General features: G+C 41.6%; 1 pseudogene across 1 annotated transcript; it reads left to right on the top strand.

The window, feature by feature from the left end:
- Positions 1 to 253: 253 nt before the first annotated feature.
- On the top strand, positions 254 to 977 carry LOC105537732 (annotated as a pseudogene). The gene has a single exon (XR_001005767.1). The product of XR_001005767.1 is annotated as a 60S ribosomal protein L9 pseudogene (transcript).
- Positions 978 to 10322: the final 9345 nt, after the last annotated feature.

Here is a 10322-nt window from a genome sequence, read left to right as displayed (position 1 = left end):
CCTGAGGTCGTGAGTTTGAGACCAGCCTGACCAACATGGAGAAACCCCATCTCTACTAAAAAAAAAAAATAATACAAAATTCGCCAGGCGTGGTGGTGCATACTAGTAATCCCAGCTACTTGGAGGCTGAGGCAGGAGAATCGCTTGAACCCTGGAGCCACCTCCCAGGTTTGGTGAGCCGAGATTGCACCATTGCACTCCAGCCTGGACAACAAGAGCGAAACTCTGTCTCAAAAATAAACAAACAGCTTTTTTTGCTGCGTCTACTGCAAGAATGAAGACCATTCTCAGCAATCAGACTGTCGACATTCCAGAAAATGTCGACATTACCCTGAAGGGACGCACAGTTATCGTGAAGGGCCCCAGAGGAATCCTGCGGAGGGACTTCAATCACATCAATGTAGAACTCAGTCTTCTTGGAAAGAAAAAAAAAGAGGCTTCGGGTTGACAAATCGTGGGGTAACAGAAAGGAACTGGCTACCGTTCGGACTATTTGTAGTCATGTACAGAACATGATCAAGGGTGTTACACTGGGCTTCCGTTACAAGATGAGGTCTGTGTATGCTCACTTCCCCATCAACGTTGTTATCCAGGAGAATGGGTCTCTTGTTGAAATCCGAAATTTCTTGGGTGAAAAATACATCCGCAGGGTTCGGATGAGACCAGGTGTTGCTTGTTCAGTATCTCAAGCCCAGAAAGATGAATTAATCCTTGAAGGAAATGACATTGAACTTGTTTCAAATTCAGCGGCTTTGATTCAGCAAGCCACAACAGTTAAAAACAAGGATATCAGGAAATTTTTGGATGGTATCTATGTCTCTGAAAAAGGAACTGTTCAGCAGGCTGATGAATAAGATCTAAGAGTTATCCAGCTACAGAAAGAAGATGCCAGATGACTCCTAAGACCTACTTGTGATATTTAAATGATGCAATAAAAGACCTGTTTGTTGATTTGGAAAAAAAAAAAAAAAAAAAAAAAATAAACAAACAAAAAACACAGTGAGATATTACCTCATATTCATGAGGATGGGTACTATCGGAAAGACCTAAGTTTACCTATATAACAGAGCTGCACGTGTGCCCCGAACCTAAAATGAAAGTAAATTTTAATAAGAAGACCTAAATAAACAGAAAAAAAAGTACTGATGAGGATGGGAGAAATTGAAATGCTTGTTTACTATTGATGAGAATGTAAAATGGTGTTGCCACTGTAAAAACTAGTATGGTGGTTTATTAGAAATTAAAAATAGAATTACCATACGATAGTAATTCCTCCTCTGGACATATATCCAAAAGAATCTAGGTCAAGCAATATCAAAAGAGATATTCACATTCCGCAGTTAATAGCAGCACTGTTTACAATAGTCAAGAGGTAGAAGCTCTCGTGTCCATTGCTGGATAGGTAAAATGTGGTATATGCACACAATGGAAAATTTTTCAGCCTTAAAAAGGAAGGAAATTCTGATACATGCTACAGCATGGATGAACCTTGAGGACATTATGCTAGGTGAAATAAGCCAGTCACAAAAAGACAAATTCTGTGTGAGCCTACTTATATGAGATATTTGGTGTAGTCAAATTCATAAAAACAGGCCGGGCATGTGACTTATGCCTGTAATCCTAGCACTTTGGGAGGCGGAGGCAGGCGAATCACCTAAGGTCAGGAGTTTGAGACCAGCCTGCCCAACATGGTGAAACCCTGCCTCTACTAAAAATACAAAAATTAGCTGGGAGTGGTGGCATGCTTCTGTAATCCCACCTACTGGGGAGGCTGAGGCAGGAGAATCACTTGAACCTGGGAGGTGGAGGTTGTAGTGAGCCGAGATCGCGCCCTTGCACTTCAGCCTGGGCAACATGAGCAAAACTGTCTCAAAAGAAAAAAAAAACAAAAACAAAAAACAGAACACATTTATAACAACAAAGCAGAATGGTGGTTTCCAGGGACCAGGGGTAGGGAGAAAAGGAGAGTTGTTATTCAACGAATGGTTTCAGTTTTGCAAGATGAAAAAGATTTGGAGATGGGTTGTACGACAATGTGAATATATTTAACACTACTGAATTATATACTTAGAAATGTTTAAAATGGTACATTTTATGCATTTTTTACCACAATAAAAAATCCATAACAAATTATAAGCAAGATAATAAATAAGAAGTCAATTAACATAATGCCAAAATATTACAATAAGCAAGAAGTCTATTAACATAATGCCAAAATATTACAATAAACAAGAAGTCTATTAACATAATGCCAAAATATTACAATAAACAAGAAGTCTATTAACATAATGCCAAAATAATTTTGGGAAAAGTAACATATTGGTTGTCCCTCAGTAAAGTCCATTTTAAAAACTTGTCCTTTCTAACCACATAATTATAAATAAATGGTATTTTGTTTTTAAGAGAATATATCTTCCATGTCTCTACTTAATTTTTGGAACATATGTAATAGTTATAGCTATTTTTAATGTCCTTCTCTGCTAAATCTAAATCTGTATCTGTTCTGTTTCAGCTTCAATTGCTTAATCTCCTTGCTATAGATTATACTTTCTTACTATTTTGATGCCTGGCAATTTTTTACTGGATTCCAGGCATTTAAATTTTTTGTTTGGTGCTGGTTATTTCTGTATTCCGATAATACTCTGGAGCTTTCTTGCAGAATTTGGATAAATCACTTGAAAACAGTTTGATCCTTTTGGCTCTTGTTTTTAAGGTTTGTTAGACAGGACAGAGTGGTGTTTGGTCTAGAATTAACTAGGTCTTACCACTGAGGCAGCGTCCTTATATACACTCTCATGTACCCCACCATGAATCTTGAGGTTTTCAAGTCTGGCTGGTGAGAACAGATGCTATTCCTAGCCTTATGAGAGTGACTGTCACTATTATCTCTATTTTTTCTTTCTTCTTTTTTTTTTTTTTGAGACTGAGTCTCACTCTGTCGCCCAGGCTGGGGTGCAGTGGCACTATCTCAGCTCACTGCAACCTCCGCCTCCTGGGTTCAAGTGATTCTCCTGCCTCAGCCTCCCAGTAGCTGGGATTACAGGCTTGTACCACCATGCCCAACTAATTTTTGTATGTTTAGTGGAGACAGGGTTTCACCATGTTGGCCAGGCTTGTCTCAAACTCCTGACCTCAGGTGATCTGCCCGCTTTGGCCTCCCAAAGGGCTGGGATTACAGGTGTGAGCCACTGGGTCTGGCTTCTTCTTTCCCTCCTTCATTTCTTCCTTCCTTCCTTCCTTCTTTCTTTCTCTCTTTCTCTTTTGACAGGTTCACACTCTGTCACCCAGGCTGGAGTGCAGTGGTACATTCATAGCTCACTGCAGCTTTAAACTCCTGGGCTCAGGCCATCCCCCTACCTCAGCCTCCTGAGTAGCTGGGACTACAGGTGCATCCACCATGCCTGGCCAACTTTTAAATTTTTAGTAGAGACAGGGTCTTGCTATGTTGCCCAGGCTGCTCTCTAACTCCTGCCCTCAAGCAATCCTCCTGTCTTGGCCTCTCAAAGATGTGGGATTATAGGCATGAGCTACTGTGCCCAGCCAGTTACCTCTAATTTTTTGGGTTTTTTTTTTTCTGGCCTCCAGTAGTTTCCTTATGTGCATGTGCCAATCAGTCCTTAGCTGAATACTTCAGTGGGAACCCTCTGCAAACCTCGGGAATGTTCTAGTAGCCTTGGTCTCCCCAGACTCTGCTCTGTATTCTCAACTCATGAAGTTTGTCTGGTTCTACCCAGGTTTCCCTTTCTTTGTGGTGTGGCTTGCAAACTCTCTCAAGGCAGTAAACCATGGCAATTGTAGCACTTACTTCATTACATCTCTCGAGACCACTGTCCTTTTTTGCCTGCTATCCAGTGTCTTTCAAACTGTTGTTTCACATATGTTGCCAATTTATTTGGTTGTTTCAGCTAGGAGAGTAAGCCAATCCTTGTTATTCAATCTTGGCCAGAAGTGGAAGCCTACATTTAAACTTTACAGCATGCTTTTATCCTAAAAGTTACTTATGTATTTTACAGAATTAAAACTAATTGATTTATGTAGTTCTCAAATCAAACCATAGTTTTGTTCACCTGAAAACGATTCCTGACCAAGTGGATTGCCCTTTAACAGTAACCCCACTGCTCTCTCCAAGAAGTTAGAACAGAGCTGCATCTCAACATAAACCAAGCTGCATTAAATCACTGTGTGTGTACTTCACAATGACTGGTAAAACACAACTGTAGTTCTAGGTATAGCCACTTAAACTAGAGCAGCAGCGTTAAATCTTTGCCTCACTCAAGTATGGCCACTCTGTGGTTTGCTTTACAGTTGACACGTCAAAGATATTATGAGGAAGAAGATGAAACTCAAAGGTAAGATTTATAAACATATGCTCCCTGCTCTTAGATTAAGTGTCCCTGAAGACTTCAGCCTAAAGTGGATCTCTCTAAGTCAAAATCCTGATCATGCACATGCTGATGTCTTCTATTTGGACGCCAGTGCAAACCCTTAAGTGACTATGTAAATCTGACGATAGTGAAGCACAACCATTTATTTGTTGGTGTTGAATGGGGGGGAGGGGACTGCAAAATGTGAAGCAGTAATAAATGGAAACTTCCTGCAGACCTAGAGGAATGACAAGGATATTTCAGGCATATACTGAGATATTAAAGTATAAGTGTACTGTAGAAAGGATGAGGTCTCTGCAGCCTGGATGCAAATCCTGTCTGTGACAATTATAGCTGTGTAATCATGGGGAAGTCACTTAACCTTCCTGTCTTGAGTTCCCACAGTACAACCTCCCAGGGTTATTGCAAGAATTAAATAAAATAATGTGTGCAAAGCACTTGAAACAGTGCCCGGACATAGTACACTCCATATAAATGTGAGCTATTGGTATTATCATCATCGTTATTGTTGTGACGGACAATTGCAAAGGCAGGAAGGGATGTAGAATGCATGGAGCATCAGCAGGGAAGGCCTCAAGAAAGTGGGCTCTAAGCTGGGCTTTGACACATAGGAATTTTCAAGTGATGGAAATGGACAGTGATTCTGGGTATAGGGAACAAAATAAACCAAAGTCCAAAGGAAAAAAGTTTGAGATATGCTTAGAGAAAAAGTAGGAAGTCTAGCTGGAGTTTATGATGTTGTTGGGAAGTAGAGGGTGATAAGGCTGAAGGGGGAAAAATTATAGGGTTTGGCAACATTTTGATATGATAACTGAAGAAGAAGGGGGTGTTGTATGTAATCCAAATATAAGCTGTACATCCACATAACTCAGTCTCAAAGCAACACTGAACTAAAAAAAAAAAGTCTAACAATCAAAAGTATTTTAAAACTAATTCAAAATTTTACTTGCCGTTCTCTAGGAACTTTAAGAAGCATACAATTCATAGTTTAGGAACAATTCTTAGACTTCCCTTTTCTGTCTTTAGTACTTAGAACTCAACAGTTCTGGAGCTTCTCACTCTTCTAACCTCTTACTTTCCTTTTTTTTTTCCTGGAAACTCTCTCAAAAGCCTCAGCCCATGAGGCCCGTGTCTTTTGTTCTTTTCTTCCCTTCCTTCTGCCTCTTCAGTCTTACCTTTGTTTATCCATTCTCTTGATTTTGAATCTTGAAACTTAAGGGACCAGTCCAAAAAAGGCAGAACTCTCCTAAGAGGGCAGGCTTAGCCAAGCTATCAGAGACAACATTCTCTTATGAGCAGGTGGTAGAGAGATTGGGAACATGCTTATATTAATGCATTTTTTAATTCATCACACAATCTTTGTGTTATTTCACACAAAGATAACACTAAGATTTGCAGCCTTGGTGATAAGATAATGGGAGATATACCATCAAGAAATCAAAAAGCTTTGGGGATGTTGAGTCTGGGACTGAACATGAATTGGAGCCTAGAAAATCACCATTTAGATATAGATGGACAGAAGAAAGCAGGATAAATAAGTCATGGATCTAGACAGATTTGAACATCATCCTGAAATAAGTGATAGTTAATGATGTAGGAGTGAATGAGAAGAGAAATAGAGAAAAAAAATAGAAATCTGAGTGTTACAGACAGAATTTTAGACAATACCTGCATTTCAGGGAGAGGACTCATGAAAGGAGAGAGAAATCCTGGTGTACAGGCCACATCCAGACCAATTTCATCAGGATCTCTGGAGCTGAATTCATGCATTAACATTGCTTAAAGCTCCCCAAGTGATTCCATATGCAGCCAATGTTGAAAATCATTGTTCTAGTGGCTTATACAATGCTGAATGGTTTTAGGGTTTTACAGGAAAGCAGTGGTTAAGGAATCAAGTCCTAGTTCATTGGATTTAAAATCCAGAAACTTCAACACTCTCATTTTGCTGAGGAACTTGAGGCTCTAAGAGACTCATTAATTTTGGACCTTAAACAAGACACTTAATGAATTTCCAACCTACTGCTTACCTCCATTGTCACTGATGCAAAGCCCTCTTTCTCCTCTTTTCTCGCTCCAGTCCTCCTCACCCTAGCCCAGGTCCTCTACCACCCTTGCCCTGAAACTTCCTGCCCCGAGTTCCAAGGCTGGGCAGTCCTTCCAAAGGCTCTTGGTTCAGGTTTTAGAACACCAAAATCTGTCAGGTTACAGGCTCGTCTGATGTACTTTCAGCAGTGGCAGACCTAGAGGAATGACCTGCATGGAAATGCTGCCAGAGGAAAACTGTCGAAGCGGTTTCTCATAACTTTGTGAGCCTGGAAGGCAAGTTTTACCTCTAGAAGAAAATGGGAGGGAGGGAGGGAGGCATCCTGTATTTTTAGGTGCTGGAGGTAAAGATGTCCTGACTTCTAGTGCAGCCCCCTCCTCAGAGACTCCGGCAACGCCCTCCACACTGTTTATAAAGTGGTGGCGAAGTCTGGGGTTGTGATGGTGAGTCCTGCCAGAACTGACGAGGACACAGCATTTGTGGGAATTCTGTGACTCAAGAGGCACAGGGTCAGTTTCTTTTCATTGACTGTGTTCTTGCTGCCCAAGGGTTTATCTCTGAGAATCTTGACTGGTTTCCAGGGTCAGGCTTCACCTCCATTGTTATCTGGAAACACAGGAACAGCCCTTTTGTCGTGCCAGAATGGGTGAGACAACCCCATTCCCTGTGGCACTGTAATCACGCTCTTCCCCCACGAGTAAAGTTCCACACACTTTCAAAAGAGCTAGAAGAGGATTTAAAAAATAATACACAAGCCAGCTCATGTTTTTCTCATGCGTAGACATTTGTGCTTGATTTACACCCTCCTCTATATTTCATTTTTTCTGTGGTTCCACAAAATACCCATGAATGTGTTCTAACAATGGAATGTGCCCTGGAGCTTGAGGACATGCCTGGAATCCCTTGCAAACACTGGTCTTTCACTGGTCCTCATACACATAAAGGATATGCACGTGTAACCCCTGAACTCACATGTAACTCCAGCCCACAGGCACACTCCATGTGGGTTCAAGTTATACATGTGCTGCTTATACCTTGGTTCACAAAACTCCACCTGGAGGTTTGTGTCCGCAGGGCCTGTTCATTCCTAGCAGAGTTGGTGTCTGTGTTCACAGTCACATGAAAAATACACCGTTAGGTTTCTGAGAAACAAATGGCGACAGATAAAAGGCCCAGGGCAGCTGAAAGAGTGGAGCTGCTCCTTCCTCCTCTGTCCTGAAGCAAAGCATCCTGGGTGTTTTGGGCAAGTTTAGTGTGCTGGGTTCCAGTGTAGACTCTCATAACAGACCCTGATTTAATTCCAAGGCCATGAGCAGCAATCTCCTCCCCAGCGATGTCTGTTGGGTTCCTCCAGCTGTCTCCAGGGCAGTTCTCCCTCAATGCAAACTATTAGCATTTCCTGTTAAAACATTTCTAATAAATAAATGAATACATCATCTTCCCAACCCAAATCAGGTCTCAAAGCAGCCTTAGGAACTGCTCTGAGCTAAGGACCGACATGGACCACCCAGCACCAACCCACTGGCCCAGAGCCAATGCTGCTTTTGTTTGAATTCCTGTATGAGTAACTGCTCGGGCTGACGCCAGCCAAACTCAGTGAAATATTATTTTTAATATTAAATAAATAGATGGTGGGGGTGTGTTGATCTTTTTTTTCTCAGTAAATTGCAGCATCACAACCTAGAAGTTGGCTCTCATATCCAGATTTCCTCAGATAGCAGAAGGAAGGTTGACATTCTCTTTGACCTTCCTCATGGAGCACTTACTCCCCAAGAGACAGAAAAGTCCCAGTTGGTGTTGACAGGACCCTATTTGGAGTAAGCTGGGACTTTAAATGGTAACAAAGCATGTAAAGTATCACCAACCATTTTTGTTAATTTTTCTAATTTATTGTTTCCTTTCAATATACAAAAAACATACACTCTTTTCTATAAAAATCAGAAAGCACAGATAAACAAGAGGAAGTTGAAATGAACTACTCTGAAAGCGATGATTACTGCTAAATTTTGGTGACTGCTCTTCCCAGCTTCGAATATTTATATGCATATGTCACACTCAGTATATGTCGATTTGACAGAAATGGGATCACAATGGGCGTATGTATGTTTGTTACAGAAAATTATTTTGGGGTGTCTATTTTAAATATTCTTCTAAAACTCCACTCTTCAGAGCTACCTGATTATATGAATATGCTACAGTGTACTGAAACCATCTTCCATCTTTGGATATTAAGGTTGTTCTCAAGTTTTTGCTATTACAGAAAACAGCAAAGAATCCTTGCAGCTAACTCTTTGCATCCATTCTTAATTGTTTTCTTGGGCTAAAGTCCCCCAAACAGAATGTGTTGCTTTTTTTTTTTTTTTTTTCCCTGATATAGGGCCTTAGTCTGTTGCCCAGGCTAGAGTGCAGTGGTGTGATCACAGCTCACTGCAACCAGGGCCTCCTGGGCTCAAGTGATTCTCCTACTTCAGCCTCCCAAATAGCTGGGACTACAGGTGCGTGCCACCATACCTGGCTAATTTTTCTATTTTTTTTGTAGAGATAGGGTTTTGCTTTGTTGCCTAGTCTTCCCTCAAATTCCTGGGCTCAAGAGATCTTCCTGCCTTGGACCCCCAAAGTACTGGGATTACAGGCATGACCCACTGTGTCTGCCCCACCACTCAATAGAATTTTAAGGCTTTGGCTACATGTTATCAAACTGCCCTCTGCAATGATGGGAGCATTACTACCAGCAGGGAACCAAAATATTCCCCTGCTTGTACCTCTGCCACAGTGCATAGTATTCTTCAAAAATCATCTTTGAAAATTTTTTAGAAAAAAAAAAAAAGAGAAACCAAGCTTAAATGTTTAACACGAGAGGTGAGCAAAACAGGACTTTTGCAAGTCTGAGTGGTAGGTGGCTGCAGGGTGGGCAGTGAAGGCGGTCGACCAAAAGGGAGACCCCTGACTGTGGTGGCCCTCAGCATATGAGAAGACACCTTGACATCAGGCTTGGCTGGATGAAAGAAGTGCTCAAAAGCCCCAAAGTGAGGAAGACAAGAGGCTCTACCACAGAGATTCTCAATGAAATTCATTTCTTTGGAAGGAAAATGACACTGAGGTCAGGAAGTTTGGGGAGCTCTGGAATAAGGCGAGTTAGTTTCTTCACAGCAGAATTTCTCAGAACCTGTGGAATGTGGACGCTCCAGGAGGCTGACATGGTCTGCACTGTTTCCTGAACTTATTGAACCACTGATGGCCTTGCTTCAGACCCATCTTTTTTATTTTCCACAAAGCAACCTGTGGATCCAATGCTTGGTAGAACACACCTTGGGAAACAGCCTGATGCCATAAAGGGAAAATGGTTTTCACAGAAAGGGCAGAGAAATAGGACAGAAACGAAGGGATGAAGGAGAGAAGAAAAAAGGGAGGAGAAAAAGCAAGAAAATAAAAAGGGAAATTAGAAAAAAGGACAGGAGAGAAACCAAAGGAAAAGAGAAAAAGAGAGGGTGAAAACAAGAGAATAAGGAAAAGAAATTAGGAGCAGGAAAAGTATAATAGAGAAGTCCCTTATTACTAACCATGTCCTCATTGCTTTTAGGAGAGATGTAGGTGCCTGTCATCTCTTCCAGGCACAGGGCTCCTACAGGCCACCCCAAACCTCAGCCTGTCACTCTTCAAGGTGATTTTCTCTGAAATGTTCCCATTCCACAGCTTTTTCCTCAATGGCTATTACTTAAAATGCAAGAGTTCACTGGCAAGGGAAGCTCAGATAGAAATAAATGGTAGGCCCGGCTGGGCACAGTGGCTCACCCCTGTATTCCCAGCACTTTGGGAGGTGGAGGTGGGTAGATCATCCAAGGTCAGGAGTTCAAGACCAGCCTGGCCAACATGGTGAATCCCCATCTCTACTA

This window comes from Mandrillus leucophaeus, unplaced genomic scaffold, assembly GCF_000951045.1.
Source record: "Mandrillus leucophaeus isolate KB7577 unplaced genomic scaffold, Mleu.le_1.0 Scaffold18, whole genome shotgun sequence".
NCBI classification, from domain to species: domain Eukaryota; kingdom Metazoa; phylum Chordata; class Mammalia; order Primates; family Cercopithecidae; genus Mandrillus; species Mandrillus leucophaeus.
Note: the sequence above shows the minus strand (reverse complement) of the source record. Positions and strands in the feature narration are given on the sequence as shown.